Genomic DNA, 21,251 nt, shown 5'->3' with positions numbered 1-21,251 from the left:
CGCAGGCTCTTCATGCGGTCCACGTAGAACTTCAGCGCTCTAGCCACATCTAGCGAGTGCAAAGTCCTCGCAGCGACGACGAAGGTGACGGGAAGAAAACAGGTAACACCAAGGGCTTGTTGAGATGGAAGTCCGACAGCACCTTGGGCATGAAAGAGGGGTGTATCCTCAGCACCATCCTCGTCTTGTGGAATGTCAGGTATGGAGGTTTACAGGAGAGGGCTTGGATCTCTCCCACTCATCGTGCGGAGGTGATGGCCACAAGAAACGCTCCCTTCCACGACAAAGGCCGAATGCCGAACAGTGCCGAATGCAGCGGCTCGAATGGCGGCCCCATGAGCCTGGTCAGCACCATGTTGAGTTCCCACGCCAGGGCCGGGGCCTTCACCAGTGGGAATGATCGGAACAGTCCTTTCATGAACTCCTTCACCAGGCGATGGGCCCACAGAGACGATCGCCCCAGAGTTCTGGTGTAGCGGGAGATAGCCACCAGATGGATCTTGATGGAGGTATGAGCCAGCCCCGCCTTGGCCAGTGACAGCAAGTATGGCAGCACTTGGGGGGCGGTAATCCGCAGAGGGTTAATCTTCTGTGCACAGCACCAGACAGAGAACCTCTTCCATTTGTGTCCCTAGCACTTGAGAGTCGAGAACGCCCTGGCCTTTGCAAGCACCTCCTTGCAGTCCGCCGGGAGATCGTACCCTCCGAACTCTAGTGCTGCAGGAGCCAGGCCTGCAGGTTCAGCGATCCTGGGTCGTGATGGATGATGGCGCCTCCTTCTCTGGCAAGAAGGTCTGCGTCCGTCGGCAGTTTGACTGGGGTGGATGCTCACATGTCCAGAAGGTCCGGGAACCAAATCTGCCTTGGCCACGCCGGTGCGACGAGGATCATCATGCACTGGGACCATCTGAGTTGACTGATGAGCCGCAGTAGCAATGGCAACGGAGGGAACGCATACAGGAACAGGCCGTACCAGGGGAATGAGAAAGCAATGCCTATGCTCCCCGGCTGGGGAAACCTGCTGGCGCACCTCCGGCACTTGGCGTTCATCGCCGTCGCAAATAGGTCAATCTGGGGACTGCCCCATCGCCGGAATAGGGGATCCACTTGATCCTGCCGCAGCTCCCACTCGTGGCACGAGTGCAGCTCCCTGCTGAGCGAGTCTGCGGTGGTGTTCTTTATTCCTGCCAGATGGAAAGGCACCAGAAACATCCCTTGGGCGACGGCCTAGTGCCACAGATCCTGCGCTTCCTTGGATAGGGCTGGGGATCTGGTGCCCCCCTGCTTCTGGATGTAGAACATCGTGGTGGTGTTGTCAGTGAAGACCCTTACCACCTTGCCCTTGAGGGACGGAAGGAATGACCTGAGGGCCCAAAACACGGCTCGGAGCTCCAGGACATTCATGTATAGTGACCTCTCCCCCGGGAGCCAAAGGCCTCTTACATGGAGATCTCCGGTGTGCATTCCCCATCCCTCCAGGAAGGCGTCCGTCGTCACTGTCTCCTGATGTGCCGGGGTCTGGAAGTCGAATGCTCGCCGCAAGATGCGCACGGGTGCCCCACCACCAGATCGCTTGGCGGAAAGTCTTGTTGAGTGAGATCCTGTCTTCGAAACTGCCCGCCACTTGCATCCAACAGGCATAGAGGAACTCTTGCAGTGGTCACATCCGCAGCCTGCACAGACGCACGAGGTAGATGCACGAGGACATCATGCCGAGTAGGGACTTGATGGATCTCACCCTGGCTGCGTCCATGGTCAACAGCCGTTGTACCTTGCCCAGGATGGCCTTCGTCCTCCTCCGACGGTGAAGTCTAATGTGTCGAGTCTGGCTCCCAGGAACAGGGTGACTTGCGACGGTACCAAGTGGGATTTCGCGAAGTTGATTGAGAATCCCAGATCCGTGAGCAGTTGGACGGTCTTCGCTGTGTGATCAACGGTGAGCTCCCTTGATTTTGCTCGGATGCGCCAGCCGTCCAGGTAGGGGTAGACGTGGACCCCCTGCAGGAGCAGCCGTGCTGCCACCGGTGCCAGGCACTTGGTGAACACCCTGGGCGCCGACTTCAATCTAAAGGGGAGGGACTTGAACTGATAGTGCCGCCCCTGGACCACGAATCGTAGGAATTTGCGATGTCCCTTTAGAATGGGGATGTGGAAGTAGGCATCCTCCAAGTCCAGCGACGATAGGAAATCGCCTTCCTCCAGCTGTCCCAGCACGTGCTGGAGGGTGACCATCTGGAATTTCCGAGACTTGATGTACTTGTTGAGACGACAAAGGTCCAGGATGGGACGCCAACCGCCGGTCTTCTTCTGGACGAGGAAGTACCGTGAGTACACCCCGGAGCCTTTTTGGGACAAGTTCTATGGCTCGGTTTCTTAGCATTGCTCGTACCTCCAGAAGTAGTTGTGGGATGTGGTTTTCCTTCCTTGCCACGGGTGGCAGGGACACCTTCTCTGAAATTCCAGGGAGTGCCCGTGGGCCAGGGCATCCAGCACCCAACGGTCGGTGGAGATGGACTCCCACACACTGACAGATTTCGCCAGCCGGCCTCCCACCGGGGTGCTTGGGTGGGGGCCCGACGCCACGGCCGGTTCAGTCCTGTTTCGTCACGGCTTTGCCGCCTTGGCCTCCTTGGTGACGATGACGCAATCCTACTGTCTTGCCGCATCCTCTGCAGGCCTCCTGCGATGAGGAGTGGGCCGCTTGGTGGTATGACGAGGAACCGCTGTCGAATCCTTTGGAGGCACCTTGCTTGCCTCTGGAGTTCCGAAAGGACGGTCATCGTTGTTGAAGAACACCCAGGGCCCGAGCCGTCTCGGTGTCTGCCTTGATGGCCTGCAGTGACTTGTCCAGTGTCTTGCCGAACAGCTTGTTTCCGTCGAAGGGCATGTCAAGAACACTGGTCTGCACGTCCTGGCGGAAGTCGGTAGCCTTAAGCCAACCGCGCCAGTGAAGGCAAACGCTGTTGACCATCTGCCGAAAGCCGGTGTTGGCCATGTCCATGGCCACCGTAATGGCGTGGTCCGAAGCCACCTCGCCTTCCTGTAGGATTTCTAGGGCCTCAGCCCTCTTGTCGTCCGGGAGGAAGTCCAGCAGGGGAGCGATCTTGAACCACAGCTCCCTGTCGTAGCGTGCCACAATCGCGAGGGCGTTGGCCGCTTTAATAGTCGTCGCCGCCGCCGCCGACGAGATGTCACGTCGTCCCATGGCATCCAGCTTCTTCCCCTCGCCGTCCGGCGGGGATATTGAAGTTGAAGCCGTCGCCCCGCCGCTTCCTTCTTGGCCGCCGCAGAGACCACTGAATCCGAGGACGTTTGTGCCCTGAGGCACATAGGGGTGGAGTCCGGGACCTAGTACTTTTTCTCGTACCAGTCTCTCTTAGCAGGGGCCGTGGACATTTCTTCAGGAGCACCAGCCCCTCGTCCCAGATGTCGTCCAGTAACAGGACTGCGAGAACAGTCTTCCTCTTGGTCTCCCGCCGTTGGTAGAGGAAGCCCTCCTTCTTCTGTTCTTCGGGGCAGAGCTGGAAGAGCTCATATGCCCTGGCGATCATGGCGTGAAAGGAGCCAATTTCGTCGGGGGGGCCCAAGCGGGTGGTGATGTGAGGTCCATTCCGTCGTCACCACCGTCGTCGTCCGTCCCCGTCGTTGCCGTCTCCGTTCCCGTCTCATCCCTCGGTGGAGGGGAAGGAGGTGAAGGCTGAGAAGGCTGTGAAGGCTGGAAGAGAGGAGGGGGATGTGTTCGCCTCCGCTTGCTCGGTGGGCTTTCTGACGGTCCAGGCTCCGCTGGATCGTCCACTGGGGATAAGGGCAACCTTGTCCTTATCTCCGTATACAAGGCCTGAAAAGCCATCAAGATCGCTCCTGAGTTGTCTTGTGGCATAGGCACCGGTTGCGACGGTTGGGGGGTAGGCTCTGTCTCCACCACAGTCCGCGGCTCCTCATTGGGATCCCTCCCGAAGGAATGGACCTCCTCGAACTTCTTGTCCAGGATCTTTGCAACGCCAGCCAGCTCATCTTCAGAGGTGGTATCTGTGTCCGTAATGTCTACCGTGCCCCCTCTTTCTCCGCCTGGGGTTTCACATGGGTCTTATCGATAGGCTGAAAAGAGGATTCCCTCCGTGGTGGCAAGGAAACTCTAGGCCCGGAGGTCGTCTCCACTGGTATAGCCTCTAAGTGTGGCACATGCTATCCTTCACAATTCCATCAAGTTGCGGCATATGCTCTCCTTCACAATTTCATCTAAGTGTGGCACATGCTTTCATTCATAATTCCATCCAAGTGTGGCAAATGCTATCCTTCCCAATTCCATCTAGGTGTGGCATATGCTATCCTTCACAATTCCATCTTAATGTGGCACATGCTATTCTTCACAATTCCGTCTAAGTGTGGCACATGCTATCATTCATAATTCCATCCAAGTGTGGCAAATGCTGTCCTTCCCAATTCCATCTAGGTGTGGCACATGCTGTCCTTCACAATTCCATCTAAGTGTGGCACATGCTGTCCTTCACAATTGCATCTAAGTGTGGCACATGCTATCCTTCACAATTCCATCTAAGTGTGGAACATGCTATCATTCATAATTCCATCCAAGTGTGGCACATGCTATCCTGCACAATTCCATCTAGGCGTGGCACATCTATCCTTCACAATTCCATCTAGGAGTGGCATATGCTATCCTTCACAATTCCATCTAAGTGTGGCACAGGCTATCCTTCACAATTCGATCTTAGGTTGGCACATGCTGTCCTTCACAATTCCATCTATGTATGGCACCTGCTATCCTTCACAATTCCATCTAAGTGTGGCACATGCTATCCTTCACAATTCCGTCTAAGTGTGGCACATGCTATCATTCATAATTCCATCCAAGTGTGGCAAATGCTATCCTTCACAATTCCATCTAAGTGTGGCACATGCTGTCCTTCACAATTCCATCTAGGAGTGGCATATGCTACCCTTCACGATTCCATCTAAGTGTGGCACAGGCTATCCTTCACAATTCGATCTTAGGTTGGCACATGCTGTCCTTCACAATTCCATCTATGTGTGGCACCTGCTATCCTTCACAATTCCATCTAAGTGTGGCACATGCTATCCTTCACAATTCCGTCTAAGTGTGGCACATGCTATCATTCATAATTCCATCCAAGTGTGGCAAATGCTGTCCTTCCCAATTCCATCTAGGTGTGGCACATGCTGTCCATCACAATTCCATCTAAGTGTGGCACATGCTGTCCTTTACAATTCCATCCAAGTGTGGCACATGCTATCACTCATAATTCCATCCAAGTGTGGCAAATGCTATCCTTCACAATTCCATCTAGGAGTGGCTCATGCTATCCTTCACAATTTCATCTAAGTGTGGCATATGCTAGCCTTTACAATTCCATCTAAGTGTGGCACATGCTATGCTTCACAATTCTGTCTAAGTGTGGCACATGCTATCATTCTTAATTCCATCCAAGTGTGGCAAATGATGTCCTTCCCAATTCCATCTAGGTGTGGCACATGCTGTCCTTCACAATTCCATCCAAGTGTGGCACATGCTATCATTCATAATTCCATCCAAGTGTAGCAAATGCTATCCTTCACAATTCCATCTAAGTGTGGCACATGCTGTCCTTCACAATTCCATCTAAGTGTGGCACATGCTATCCTTCACAATTCCATCTAGGTGTGGCACATGCTATCCTTCACAATTCCATCTAGGAGTGGCACATGCTATCCTTCACAATTTCATCTAAGTGTGGCATATGCTAGCCTTTACAATTCCATCTATGTGTCTCACCTGCTATCCTTCGAATGCTCACTGGAATCCTGACCACGGTACCATTTATAGTAAGATTTACCGGTATTACTGGGAACTTGAGGGGGGGGGTTTGACAGCTAACTTAGCGGGCATCAAAGGAGCTCTGGAAAGTTCCTCTGGGTCTGCCAAGGTAGAATCCACTACTGTTCTGCTGGCCCTAACTATCCCTAAGGGCAGGGGTGTCAACTCCATTGATCAGCACACTGTCTTTGAAATAGTGCTTGGTGTTATCTCGAATGCTAGCATAAGCCTCTGAGACTTTAGGCTCCCAGGAACCCAGGGGGGAAACTGGGACTACCTCAGATTCTATCCCACTGGGGAAAAAGTCTGAGGAGAAGGATTCCCCTGTGATCTCTTCCTCCTCATAGGAGGGGAAGGCCAGCCTCACAGAGTGGACCCCCAGGGTTTTGACTTTACATCTGGGGTCCCCCTTCACATGGTCTTTTGCTCCACAAGCCACACAAAATCCACTGTTTCTTGGGACATTATTATAACCAGAGTTCTTTTGGAAGGATAACTTCCACTACCCTGAACATTCTCTTGGGACTTACCCTTACATTTCTTTTTGTGGCTCTTTTGGGAGGACGCTTTATCATATCCCCCACCCTTCTTATCCTTGGACTTTTACCCCTCCTTCTTCTTGCCAGGATGAGTCTTGTCTTTATGGGACACTCTATGTGACACCCACAAATCTGCTGCTATGGTCGGTTTCTTAGGCTCTATCTCCTTTGAATCTGCCAAATTCTGCTTAAGCTCAGGGTAACAAGATGCAAAAATATGTTCAAGCATGACAAGACATATCATACCCTCAAAGGTGGAGACCTTATAGCCTTCAACCCAGCCAGTCAAGTTCTTTAAGGAATCAGTAACATAAGACACCCAAGTGTTACCTTCTTTCTTGTTGTACTTTCTAAACCTCTTCATGTATTGGGCAGAAGTCTTCCCAAACTTTAAGATGAGAGTTTTTTTAAATTTTGCAACATCTACACTTTCAGCTTTTGACATCTCCATAATAGCACTACAGCCAGACCCATGCAATTCTGTCAGCATTCACAACCTCTTGAACTTCAGATGCAGACTCAAATGCATTCAACCAGTCCATAATGTCATTCTTCTCATCATACACACTGAGCATGTAAGACCATATATGAAATAAAGGCACAATAACCATATACTAATGAGACACCAGTCGTGAGGTTTGTTTCCCAAACAGGTATGGTTTATTTTCAGAGTGTCTCAGTTGGCCGACCGGGTCTCAACGCCTCACGACATGTGTTCACAGACACCGTGAGATGAGAGAGAGCGAACAGGGGTAAAGCAGTAATATATATATGCATAATACATCATCATTCTACAGCATTATTCGGTCTGCCCCTATACGTGACATACAAGCTAGGGTTCGGTAATTGACAGTTATGCATGTAACTTCCTTCAGTCTAAACATTAGTATTTCTAGCCAAGGCTGCAGAGGCAGTTTTCTGTTATGGGGAACACTGGGCATCACTACAGGAAAGGATATCATGTTCTAGCAGGGAGACATTCCAACTAACGTTATCTGTTCGCTGCGCTCATGGGCTAAGGGTCAGACAGTTCTGAAGCAGAGAAAATACCGTGAAGCAGCACCGTTAGTTGCATATCATTTTCATTTTACTGCATTTTACAACACCGCCTTCAAGACAGGCTGGCACCTGGGCTGCTCATTAGTCGCGGCTTTTGCACAGCTTCAAGGCTTTACCGAACAAGAAAAACAATGGGCCTCATTACGAGAGGCCCGCTAAAAACAGAGTCATTACCGGCATGGAGGTATTAGCGTGTCCATGCATCCTTGACGCCGCCAATAGCAGCTGATTACGAGTGGGCGAGCACGCGCGAACCCCCATGCCGGTAATGGCTACACCGCCATGCCGCTAAAGGCCCTCCAACCCCTCGATAGCGCTATCACAGGACCCGCCGATACCACCTCCGCCAAGGAGCAACCCCTTAATATCGACCCGGTAATAACAACATGCTAATACCGGGCTCGTAATACCGGACCCGGAAGTAACCTCATCGCGTCAAAACGGGAAATGCGCCGGCGGCCATCTTTAAAAACACAGCATCCAACATGTTGAAAGGCTACCCACGAAATCATCCCCCGCCTGCGCAAGAAGTGCTTCTCCGATGAGGAGTTAAACATGCTGGCTTACACCCTCCTTGCAGCCAATGCAGACGAGGTTTTTGCTAATAACCTCAAAAGGGAGGTCCAGCTGAGAAAGAAGGCATCTCTTCTTCCCCCACAGGCACTGATGCAGAAGGTGAAAGTCAGGATCCTGCCCCAAGGCCATCTACATCCAGGGCCAGACCACAGGGCACTGGCCATTCCGCCTCCGGGGCAACCCAGGGCACCTGCACAGGGCAGGCAGGCACATGAGGAAACCACAGCAGTGGACGAGACTACGGCTACTGAGCTGCCAACAACAGCTGAATGGGAGGCTGATGGCACCCAGTCCGCTGCCACAAGTTCAGTGGGTGATACAGCAGCCACAGCCCCACTCAGTGATGTGGATGTGGAAGTGGAGGAGTACATGGACCTTGATGGAACAATCCATGTGGAATGTCCCCACACCCCAAGTGCCCCGCCCACCCCCCAACACGCCACTGAGGGCACACTGTCCAGCCCCATGCTGGATTCTGCAGTTTGACTGCACAGTCCAGAACTCACAAACACCCCAGAGGCCAGCCCTGCAATGGCCCACCCAGCCGCAGCACCATCTACCTCCACAGCCCCCACTGACATGGAGGCACACCTGTCAAGGGTGGAGGCCCGGCAGGACTCAATGCTCGAGCTGGTGCGCCAATATGTGGCTGACGGCGAGGAAACACACCGAGAGATCCGCGAGGCCAATACTGGGACCATTGCGGCCATTAATTCTAGTGCAACCATGATCCGTGACAGTTTGGGGGCCGTCACGCAGGTCCTAACCAGCATGCTTCAACACATGCAGCGCCAACAACCTGCACCGGTGGTGCAAATCCCATCTGCATCCACCCCATCGTCCACACCTGCATCCTCCGCTCCCTCCAGCCCTGTGTGGATGACAAGGCGGAGTGCAAGGCAGACCGAAATGCTGCCCCCGGACATGAAAAAATCCCAAAAATAGTGTGGAATGACAATGGGTGAGGTGGTGTTGGTGGTGTAGAGGGGATTAAGGGGGTGTTTATTGGGGGGTATGGGGCGTTTATTGGGGGTTATGTGGTGTTTGGGGGCATTTGGGGGTTTGGGATTTTGGGGGGGTGAGGGAGGGTGTGTGAGTGGTGGAGAGAGGAAGCACTATTTTGTAATTTTCATTAATACACCCGTTGTGTGCAAAATCATTTAATGCCTGGATATTGTTCATTTTGTGTGTGTCCATTCAATTCATGACAGCGCACAGTTCCCAACTCCCCACACACCCTGTGTCCTTTTCCACACGGTCCCAGTTATCAGTGTAGCACTGACACATAACCATCAATGTCCTTGTGGTTCAGAAGTAACAGTAAATCAGTGATTGGCGTACAGCACGACCATCTTGTGCATCACGTACTGGCAGGGGTGCTGCTTCTCCTCCATCATCATCCTCATCATCCTCACCCGGTGCATGCATGTCAATGTCAGGTGGCAGTGGTACATTTCTCCGGATGCACATGTTGTGCAGCACGACACAGACCATGGTGAACTTTGCCACCTTTTCAGGGCCATAAATGAGTGCTCTACCAGACCTGCTTAGGCAGCGGAACCATGCCTTCAACAGGCCAAAGGTCTGCTCAATCACTACACGGGTACGGGTATGAACCCGATTGTACTCCTCTTCATGCCTGTTAAGCGGGTTCCTCACAGGGGTAAGGAGCCACGGCTTCAAGGGATATCCTCCATCACCTGCATGTGAGCACAAAGAGGTTTGTGTGAGTCAATCTGAGCTGACACCTTTAGGATTCACGGCCATGGCCGCAGGTATTTGGTGTTGACTTGCACATGTCCCTGTATGTATGCACACAGATTGATTTGATGCATTGTGTACTGCAATATGGCCTGCTTGTGCGTCTTGCATGTTGTCATTGATGTACGGCATTGGTCTTATGTATGGCATTGATGTGTCATGTTCGGGTTGGGATGTTCAGGTCAACAGTGTTTAGCTATGAGTACATTGTCCACTCACCGCCCATTCCCACCTAGGTGGAGTATGCATCCCCCCCAATCGCACCTAGGTGGAGTATGCACCCCATCCAATCCCACCCAGGTGGAGTATGCATCCCCCCCAATCCCACCCAGGTGGAGTATGCATCCCTCCCAATCTCACCAAGGTGGAGTATGCATCCCCCCAATCTCACTCAGGTGGAGTATGCACCCCCCACCTCACAACTCTGATGCACTGCCATGGGCCAGTCAGGCAACTCACCAAGCAGCCAGGCACGTCGTCCAGCATGTCGCTCCATGTAACGGGGTAGCATGGACTTACGCAGCACCATGGCATCATGTGTAGATCCTGGATATTGGGCGCAACAATGTGTGATGATCTTGCTGGAGTCACATACCATCTGCACATTGACGGAGTGGTATTGCTTGCGATTGCGGTACACCACCTCATTGGCATGAGGGGCCAGCAATTCTACATGGGTGCAGTCGAGGGCATCAACGCTATTGGGCATGCCTGCCAGTGCATGGAAGCCTACTTTGGTGTCAGCGAGCTCCTGGCCAGTCCGTGGTAGGTAAACGTGGATGCTTGCATGCTTCAGGGGGGCATCAAGCACTTGGGTCAGCATGCGGGACAAGAGTGGTTGTGATATGCCATGCAGGTGGCCCACTGTGTTCTGGTAGGTTCCTGTGGCCAGGAAGTGGAGCACAGACACCACCTTTAGTAGAGGGGGGATGGCAGTGCGGATTTTTATCAGGCTGACGATGTTGTCGTGTATCATGTCCACTATGGTGATGATGGTGTCCCGGTCCAACCGGTACATGGTGTGGATCTGCTCAGGAGTTAGATTGAATGGACTGGGTCTGATGCGAGGGATTGGTGGCTGCATACTTGGTACCACTGGCTGCCCTGGTGCAACTTGCTGGGCCTGTCTCACCCTCCTTCTCTTCCTGCGTCTCCTCTGTGCTGCCTGTTGTTGTAGCTGTTGTTGCTGTTGTTGTAGCAGTACAGGCATGTCCTCCAGCTCCATGATTGCAACTGCTAGTGGGATCATTTTTGTGTAGGAAAGGGTGTGGTGTGTACTCCTTTTGTACAGGGACAGGCTCCATTGACTCCACCTGTGGGGATTGTGTGCACCTGTGGCAGTTGCCTGCACTGCAGGTTGCTATTTGCGGGTGGTCCGCGATGCCTGTATTGCTGCCGTCGTACAGCCCCTAATTACCGCCATCGGGATGCCGGTAAGTGCATGCCGCGTAACTTGTGATGTCCTCCTGTTAGTGGCATCCCGGTATTGGCACTGTGAAGGGGCGCGTGTACGCATGCATACCGGTAAGAAGGGGCACGGTATGGGGGTGGCGGTATATGCGGGTTGTCGGCTTGTAAAGGCCCGGATCCGTTAACGATGCCGGTAATGCCATTCCGCCTTCCTTTTTTCAGTAACTCCATACTCGTAATGAGGTCCAATGTATTTCTGCAGAGTTTCACATTCCTGCCTACGTTAGCCTTCAGAGTTCAAGCTATGGACTCGCACCGTGTGTGGATCTGAATCACAGAATACATTTGCAAAGGGTTACAGAAAAGAAAATGGCAGGCAATTACAAAATGGACTCCCAATGGTCACATTCAGGTTTCATGGTTTGCAATGTTTGTCACATGATGCGATTTGCTTCTGGCCAACATACTATTCACTATTCTTTCTATTCGGGCTATACGATTGCATTTACGGTTTCACAAACCCTCCTTTTGGCCTTAAGCCAATAGCATCATCATCCGAACATTGCGTCCTCGTCAGACCAAGTGTCACTTTGCGAACTACCTATGTCGCTATCATAATCATTATCAGAAATATTGATTGCCATAAACTCCTTGATTGTTTCATTTTCATGTTTGAGACCACCATTTATCATATGAGGTGTGGGCGTCACGATTTTTGTACTAATTATCGGTACACATTCATTTGTAATTATGGAGCAAATGGCTGGCAAACATTGGATGCAACAACAGCAGAATATGGGGATACCTAAATATCATGACCAAAATTGCAACTAGTTTCCATCCCCATGATCGTATCTGTTCCCAGAACCATGTACTCAAATTTAGATTCCAGCCACCTGTGGGAACATGGAGTTCAGAACTTAGGATGTGTAATTTCTTAATTGCTTCAAATATTGTAGGGGAGGAGTCACTTACAAAAACACAGCACGCTGATCCCACTAATTTGCATACATCTCCACGGTCAGCCAAAATAATGTCAAGAACCATTCTATTCTGAAGTGCAACTAGCCTGATTGCCTTTTGTTCCAGTGTCATGTTGTATAGTATGTCAGTGGTTCCATTAATTGTTTTTTCTAACACCCTGGACAGTTTTCTTATATTCCATGAATTTATTGCCTGTCCCCAAAAAGGAATAAAGGATTCACCTATGTCCCCAAAAATGTGCCCAGCATTATCATCTCGTCGTGGCCGAGATCTGGATATTTTTGCTATTTCAGAGGTTGTGGCGAGGAATACACCAGGTAAAAGTATCCCTAAATAACAGGTACCTTCCCAGTTTCTAGGTAACCATGGATAAGCTTGGTCCCTGCAACCAAATGGTTTCTCTTCGTGCTCAAGTGCAGCAGTATTCATACATCTGGTAAATGTTCCCACCGGGTGGGAACCTTCTTTCCGCAAACAAAATGGAACAGAATGTGGACTATTGTTGATAGTGTAGGAGGGAGGCATGGCATCTTTGTTTCCTAGCGGAGCCATTTTGAAAGTAATTAGGGACTGGTAAGGCCTAGAGAGTCTATCAATGGGACTGGTCGTTACAGTGTTCATTTTGCTTCTATTCGTAAACACGGAACAACCCAAAGGTGTCAATACCAATCTTTCAAATTCATTTATGTTCATTCCATCAAAGTTTCCAGTGACACTATCATTCCATCTCCTGAAAAATAGAGCTCTTAATGATGCATAACAGGCAGTACTAAGAGGTAGAGGATGTATATACCAACCCATTCCTCTTTCCCCATGCTGGGGTAAATGCAAACACACCCAGCAATTGGATTGATTCAAAATTGCATGTGTCATATTCATAATCAGTAATAGAGTATTGTTATCATAACCTTTTCTGTGTTTAACATCTCATGGAGGAAGAGTGTAAGAAAGCACATGAGCTGGGGTCTTCATAGTGGGAGCATTGACAGTGGGCAAGAGGGTGTTCATGGGATATCTTAGTTACTTACCTGTAACTGTATTTCTCCAGCAATGGGATCTTTCATAGATTTAGATGCTTGAATATTCCCCGTCGTCAGACTGGGAATCCTCGGTGATAAATTAAATAATAATAATTAAATTTTTATTTTTATTTTTATTTTTTTTTTATTTTATATACATACACTGCTACCTAGCAGTGCATGTACATAGCCCATTATAGCCTATGAGTCACTTCGTTGTGTAGCCCCTCCACCTCACTTTGGTCCTTTCTAGCCCCAGCCAATGAGGTGGCAGGGGTTAAGCTCCGCCCCCGGCAGCCATCTTCAGATTTTGAACCGTAGAGATTACAGTATGATGGATGCCGAGCATAGGAGCAGCCTCTCAGGGGAGGCGGGCGGGCGCATGTGAATCTATGAAAGATACCAATGCTGGAGAAATACAGTTACAGGTAAGTAACTAAGACTTCTCCAGCATTGGATCTTTCATAGATTCAGATGCTTGAATAGAATACCAAGCAGTTAAAACATGCCATCATTATAAACAGATATGCATAAATACAGAAAAAATATATTTCTGATCAAACCTTTACCATGCAGCAACACAACGGTTACATACTTCGGGAAAGGTGGGAAAGGAGGCTGGTCCTACCTTATACAAAGAGATGGCGGAGTACTGCCTGTCCAACTGCAGTTTCTTTGTTGGTATCTTCATTCAGGCAGTAGTGTTTCGCGAAGGTATGCAGGGTGCTCCACGTGGCAGCTCTGCATATGTCCTTCAAAGCCACCCCTGCGTGGAATGCTGTTGACGCCGCCCTTCCTCTGGTGGAGTGCGCAGACGGCGGTCTAGCTAAAGGGTCGCCTTTCAAAAAATGGCAGTGGGTGATGCAGGACGATACCCAGCGTGCCAAACTTTGTTTAGATATATGTTGGCCCTTGGTACGGCCAGAGAAGGAAATGAATAGCCGGTTTGAGGAGCGGAACTCCTTGGTTCTTTGCAAGTAAAACTTCAACACCCTAGAAACGTCCAGAGAGTGTAATGTCCTTTCCGCTTCCGAAGCGTGATTCTGGAAGAAGGTTGGTAAAACAATGCGCTCAGTGAACGACATCTCCGAAAGTACCTTGGGGAGGAACTTCGGGTGAGGCCTTAAGATGACGCGGTCCTTCTGGAACAAGGTAAACGGGGGTCCCGAAGACAAAGCTTGCAACTCACTGATCCTTCTGGCCGATGTGATGGCTACCAGGAAGGATGTCTTCCAAGACAAGAATTTCATATCGCATCTATGAATGGGCTCGAAAGGAGGTTGCATGAGGGCTGTTAAGACGGTGTTGAGGCTCCAGTCCGGAACCGGTGTAGGCGTAGGCGGATAAGTACGCATCAGACCTTTCAAGAAGATCTTGATCGCTGGTAAGGAGAGTAAGGCTTGCGTCTCCACGGTTACTGTGTAGGCCGCTATGGCTGACAGATGGACTTTGATAGATGACAGTGAGAGCCCTGATTTAGCCAGGTGCAACAAGTAAGGCAGGATCTGATCAACCGAGGCCGTGAGGGGATCGATCGCAGAGGTCTCGCACCATTTGGAAAACCTGGTCCATTTCCTGGTGTAGGTGAGTTGTGTGGATGGGGCTCTAGCGGCCCTGATGATATCCCAGCATTCTGAAGGTAACTTTAGGTGCATCATTTTACGCTGTTCAGGAACCATGCTTTGAGAGACAGGCTCCTCGGGTCGTGGTGGAGGACCTTTTGGTTCTGTTGTGTCAGTAGATATTGATGTGACTTGAGACGAATCGGGGTTTTGCAGGATAGATGTCTCAGAGTCGGGTACCAGACTTGCCGTGCCCAATCGGGTGCAATAAGAATCAAGGAACAATCCTGTTCTTTCACCCTGCGAAGTACCCTCGACATGAGGGGAATGGGTGGGAAGGCGTAGAGAAGCTTCCCCGACCAATCCACTGAGAACGCGTCTCCCAGCGATTGGTGCTCGGGGTATCTTGAAGCAAATCTCTTGCATTTTTTGTTGTTCCTGGTGGCAAAAAGGTCGATCTGCGGATGGCCCCATAAGGCAAATATCCGTTGGATTTCTCTGTTGTCCAACTCCCACTCGTGAGACGCTGTGTATTCTCTGCTTAATCTGTCCGCTAGGACATTGTCCACTCCTGGAAGGTGCTCTGCCCTGATCTGTATCCCGTAGCGCAAGGCCCATGCCCATAGTTGTCGGGCTTCTTGCGACAGAATCTGAGACCTCGTGCCTCCCTGCTTGTTTGTATAGTGCATGGAGTTCGTGTTGTCTGTCTGGACTGTAAGGACTTGACCAGCTATAACCGGTAGGAAGGCTTTCAACGCCAACCTTACGGCCCTGAGCTCCAACACGTTGATGTGGAGCTGGGACTCTTGTGCCGACCAAGATCCCTTGGTCTGGAGGTCCGCGAGATGAGCGCCCCAGCCTGACAAGGAAGCGTCTGTCCGCAGCAGGAGGGTCGATGTCGGTGCTTGAAACGGCATTCCCTGCAGAAGATTCCTCGGAGCATTCCACCATCGAAGGGCCTTGTGCAACGTCGATGGGATCTGGACAATGTCTTCCCAGCATCCGAAAGCTTGTTTCCATTGGTGGTCCAGAGCTTCCTGAACCGGCCTCATGCGAAGCCTGCAGTTCGGTATGAGGAATATGCATGATGACATCATGCCCAATAGGGATTTGTAAGAGCGTACGGATGTTGTCTCCTTCTGAAGGAAGCTCGAAGTAGAGCGTAGAATCGCTGCTATCCTCTCTGTGGATGGTCTCACTCTGGGAATGCTGGTGTCGAGTTCGGCTCCCAGGAAGAGAGCAGCCTTGCTGGGAACGAGGCAGGACTTCGTCTGGTTGATGGAGAAACCTAACTCTTTTAGGAGGTTGACCGTCCTCGACACTGCCGAACGAGCCTTTGCAGCTGAACTTGCCTTTATCAGCCAATCGTCCAGGTATGGAAAAACGTCCATTCCTGCTCTCCTGAGACTTGCCGCTACCGGTGCCAGGCATTTCGTGAAAACTCTTGGCGCCGATTTTAGCCCGAACGGGAGCACTTGAAACTGAAAGTGGAGCCCTCCCACTGTGAACCTGAGGAACTGCCTGTGTGCTGGATGGATCGGAATGTGGAAGTATGCATCCTCCAAGTCTAAAGTGGCCAAGAAGTCGTGCTTGTTTAACCAAGGTAGCACCCCTTGTAGAGCTACCATCTTGAATGTTATGCGCTTGATGAACTTGTTGAGCGCCCTCAGGTCCAAGATGGGTCTCCATTGACCGTTTTTCTTTCTGACGAGGAAGAATCGGGAGTAAAAACCTTTTCCCCTCTGAGAATAAGGTACTGGTTCTACTGCTGCCTTCTGAAGCAGTTTTTTCACTTCGGACATGACCTGTCTTAGCATATGCACTCTGCGGGAAGTTGGAGGCAGGGAAGGAGGTTGGTCCAGAAATTCCAAGGTGTGACCCTTTCGGATCACCTGTAACACCTATTTGTCCGATGTAATTGATCGCCAGCGCTGGAAAAACTGGCTCACCCTTCCCCCCACCGGGGTGTGGCGAAGGGGGGCGGGAAATTGGCCGTCAGTTTTGCTTGCCTTGCGACTTCCCTTGGGCGGAGCCACGTCTGCCTCTATGGGCGTATCTGTTGGAAGACTGATATTTATTGTCTTGGTACGCGCCGCCTTGTGCTTTTTGACCATAGGAAGAACGACCGTATCCTCTGAACTTGGAGGATGAACCCCTAAAGGAACGAAAAGACCGATGGTCCTTACTTTTGTCCTTCAAAGAACTGATGGCTCTGGCTGTGTCAGTGTCTGCCTTGATTGCCTTCAAATGGTCGTCTATCTTTTTTCCAAAGAGATCTTGGCCGTCAAACGGCATGTCTAGTATCTGCGCCTGAACTTCAGGTCTAAAGTTAGTAGCCTTCATCCAGGCCTGCCTTCTGAGCACTGTGCTGTGCGCCATCTGCCTGAAGCCTGATTCGGCCACATCAACTGCTGCGTCGATCATGTGATCCGATGTTGCTTCACCATCCGCGATTATGGATTTTGCCTCCTCCTGGAGCTCCGGTGGTAATTGTTTCGCCAAGTTAGACATGCGGAGCCAAAGCTCGCGATCGAATCTTGCGGTCATGGCCAGTGCATTACCCGCTCTGATTGTAAGTGATGCAGAAGATGATACTTTCCTGCCCATGGCTTCCAGTTTACGTCCGTCCTTATCCGGTGGTGCCGACAACGGTGAGGAGGGGTTGGCGAGTTTCTTTCTGGCCGCCACTGTAATAACTGAGTCCGGTTTCGTATGACCCCTTAAACAAAGCGGTGCCGAATCCGGAGCTTTATATTTCTTTTCTGGCCTGGACACCAACGCCGGAGTCGATAAGGGCGTAGATAGGATCTTGGATCCGGAATCCCAGATGGTATCGAGGAGGGGAATTGTGGTCACTGTCCTCCTTCGTTTGTCCCTGTGCTCATAGAGCACTGATTGCCTTTCCTCCGAAGAAACCTGAATTTTAAACAGTTCTGCGGCTTTACCTATTATGGTGTGGAAAGAGACGAGATCATCCGGTGGTGAGGCCTTGCCCGGCGAGTCTCTCCTCCTGGGCTTCTCGACGACGTAGTCATCCCAATCACTGGGTGCGTCTGGCTCCTGAGTTATTTCTCCTTCTTCTGGTTCCGAAAATTCACCAAAAGGATCCTCCTGCCAGTCTGATACCGAGATGGTGGACGGTACCATGGTGGGATCTACGTCCGGAGATCGCGGTCTGTGCGATGACTGTGGTGACGGGACTCTTGTAGGTGAAGCACTGTGGGTGCTGCTCCTCGGTCTTCGAGCAGGTGATCTCATCCGTTTTTGCGGTCTACTCCTGTAAGGAGAGCAACCCGATGTGCCTGGAATCGGGGATGACTCTCTAGGAATGGGATTAATCGGAATTTGCTTCTCCCTTTGCCGTTTGTAAAATTCTTCTACAATCCTCTGCACGGATAACATGAGCACCGGGTCATGAGGATATTCGGATTCTCCCGTGGACGGGTGCCAAGGAGGGCTGTATTGTTTCGGTAAGGGACCGATGGACTCTTCCACCACTTCCGCATCAGAGAATTCTTCCTGAAGAATTATATCCGGAAGTTCTGCCATGTGCCCCAAAGGTGAAAATTGCTGCACCAGAGGTTCAGTTACAGTATTCTTCTCAATGATATTGCTTGTAATGACAGGAGCTTCAAGAGTGAGAGGCAGTAATTCCTCTGTAACTGCCGAAATTTGCGGTGCCTCTGAAGGCGTTATGGATGATGTTATCCTCGTCGACGACTGAGATTTTCCCGTCGACGAGGGCTTCGCCGCCGACTGAGATTTTCCCGTCGACGACTGAGATTCCGTCGACGAAGGCTTCGCTGTCAACTGAGATTTTCCAGTCGACGACTGAGATTTTCCAGTCGACGAGGGATTCGTCGTCGATGACTGACATTTTCCCGTCGACGAGGGCTTCGTTGACGAATGTGGAGTGTGTTCCGTGGACGACTGCGTCATGGATGAATGCTTCGTGGACGAGTGGTGTTTCTTGCTCGTCGACGATTGCTTCGCGGTCGACATGTCCGATGACGATGATCTAACTGTCGACGATGTCTTAAGCGTCGTCGTCGTCGATGTTGGTTTCGTCGACGGTATGGCCGATGACGGGCCTTTACCTTTCCCTTCATTCGTGGGCGGTTTACCCGCCGACGACTGCCCCCCCGTTTTTTGCAAACTCCTCCTTACCTCTGGAGGCAGATTTTGCTGACTTTTCCTGGCTTGATAGGTCAACTGGAGGCAGAAAGGGTATCAATTCCAGCTTCCTCTTTTTGGATTTGGGAGAGGAACTCCTTTCCACTGAAGAGGCCCTTCTCTTTGAAGTTTGCCTCTCAGATGGAGTGCTGGATTGGACAGGAGCTGTTCTGACAGACTCTTCGTCCGAAGATTGATCCCTGGATTCCAGGTATGAAAGGAGTCTTCTATGCCTGTCATGAAGGGTCTTGGTGGAAAAAGGTTTACAAATCTCGCATTTTTTAATGTCATGTGGGTACAGACAATAAATGCAATGTTCGTGGGGGTCCTTGTAGTAAACCAATTTCTTCTTGCACCTCGTGCAGTCCCTGAACAGGGAAGGCTTCCTGACAGCCTGAGGTGCCTCCATCTCTGAAGAGAAGTTCAGTCGACGATTTTGAGAGGAAAACAACAAGTTTTGCCACCAAGGTTAATTGGAAAGAAAGCCCCTAAGAAGGGGAACAAAATATATTCCACACAAAAGTAGAAAGAATTTGAAAAAGCTCAGAGAGCTTGAGGATTCCCTGTGTCTGATAGACTTCGGTGAAAAATCTGAAGATGGCTGCCGGGGGCGGAGCTTAACCCCTGCCACCTCATTGGCTGGGGCTAGAAAGGACCAAAGTGAGGTGGAGGGGCTACACAACGAAGTGGCTCATAGGCTATAATGGGCTATGTACATGCACTGCTAGGTAGCAGTGTATGTATATAAAATAAAATAAAAAAAAACATTTAATTATTATTATTATTATTTAATTTTTCACCGAGGATTCCCAGTCTGACGACGGGGAATATTCAAGCATCTGAATCTATGAAAGATCCAATGCTGGAGAAGTACAGTTTCTAATAACTGTTAGGGAGAATTCTCATTTCATGGCTAATTTCCCTCACCTAGTGAGTCCCTCGGCAGCTTTGCTGGATCTCTGGAGTTATTTCTTTCCACTTGGTAAGCGTGTGAGCTTTTCACCACTATTACTTATATTTTCCTATGTGTTTCTACCTGTTTTTGGGCGTGTGGGCTCTAGAGTACACCACTTCAGTAGCCCCCTTCTTTGTGTGTGTCACACAGCACCTTCTGTGCGGTGGCACAGGGTTGTCGTTTAGACTTCCCACCAACTCCATTTCTGAGGTGACTACTGTCCCCCAGAAAAGGGTAAAGTTACCATTACCTTTACTTAGTCAAAACTAACCACAGATCCAGTACACCCCATCTTACATGGAGTACTGGAAGGGTTAACTCTTAACTCTTTTCATCTGTACCTCTTAGAGCATTGTTTCGCTCTTTTAACATTTAGACTTGGCTGGTGGCAGTGGTATCTACCCTAACTTTTCTACTGCGATTATATTAGATAAACGTGTTATTGTTCTTGGCTATTTTATTAGCCTCGAACATAAACCCTGCTTGACCAAATTGTTTTTCTCTTGGCTCCGGTTGGGTTTATCTGCCATTTCTTTTTGTTAAAGTCCTTCTTGTGTTTTACTTTGCGCGGCAAACTAGGTTTGCCTTCTTTGTTCACTGTCTTTTGGCGGGCTTCTACCTAGAAGCCCTCCGCGAGGCGCCTGGGTGTCTAGTTGGGCTGAATGTGAGGGAGGGGTGTAGTCATCCCCTGCACAGGGTATCCTAGGAAACCCAAGTCGCACTTTGTCATGATTGGCCAGGGTAGTTGTCGGGGCTACACAACCCCCCTGCTGGGTGATTGACAGCCAGGCTGTCTGAATGGGGGTTTTTCAAATAAAAGTCAGGTCTTTTGGGCTAGAAGTCAGAGAGTCGGCACTGGAACTACATGGAACCGAAGAGAAGCGGAGAGAACAACGGCTGCTGCAACAACCCTGTCCCGGTGAAGCCCTGCTGCAGTCCTGATCTATCTGCCCTTCAATGACTAAGAGGAGATCCAGTCCGGAGTCTTCTTCCCTTGAGCCTGGTGGGGATAACCAGCTCGTCTTCCACAGCCAGAGGATCCTCTTCCTTGGTCGAAATCGCTGCACACAGCTGTAGTGGTCTGGATAGCCATTTGAAGAGCCTCTCCTGTGTTTTGTAAGGAGCGCACCTTTTATTCGTTGTCGCTGCTGCCGGCTGCATCCCTGTGTGGTACAGACCCCTGTATGGGAGGATAGGTCAAAGAGGCCCCCCTCCCCTGCAGTCCCCTCCTTGTGATGTTTATGGCTCATCAGGGGACCCCCTGCCACCAAGGCCCAGGTGGTGGGTGGACCACCGACCGACACATGGACCAAACATACTGTATTAGGTTAGACCGAGGGAACCATTTTTATAAACCAGAACGCCATCTTAAGACATGAT

Source organism: Ambystoma mexicanum, chromosome 11 (genome assembly GCF_040938575.1).
Source record: "Ambystoma mexicanum isolate Mex_15411 chromosome 11, UKY_AmexF1_1, whole genome shotgun sequence".
NCBI lineage: Eukaryota > Metazoa > Chordata > Amphibia > Caudata > Ambystomatidae > Ambystoma > Ambystoma mexicanum.
Note: the sequence above shows the minus strand (reverse complement) of the source record.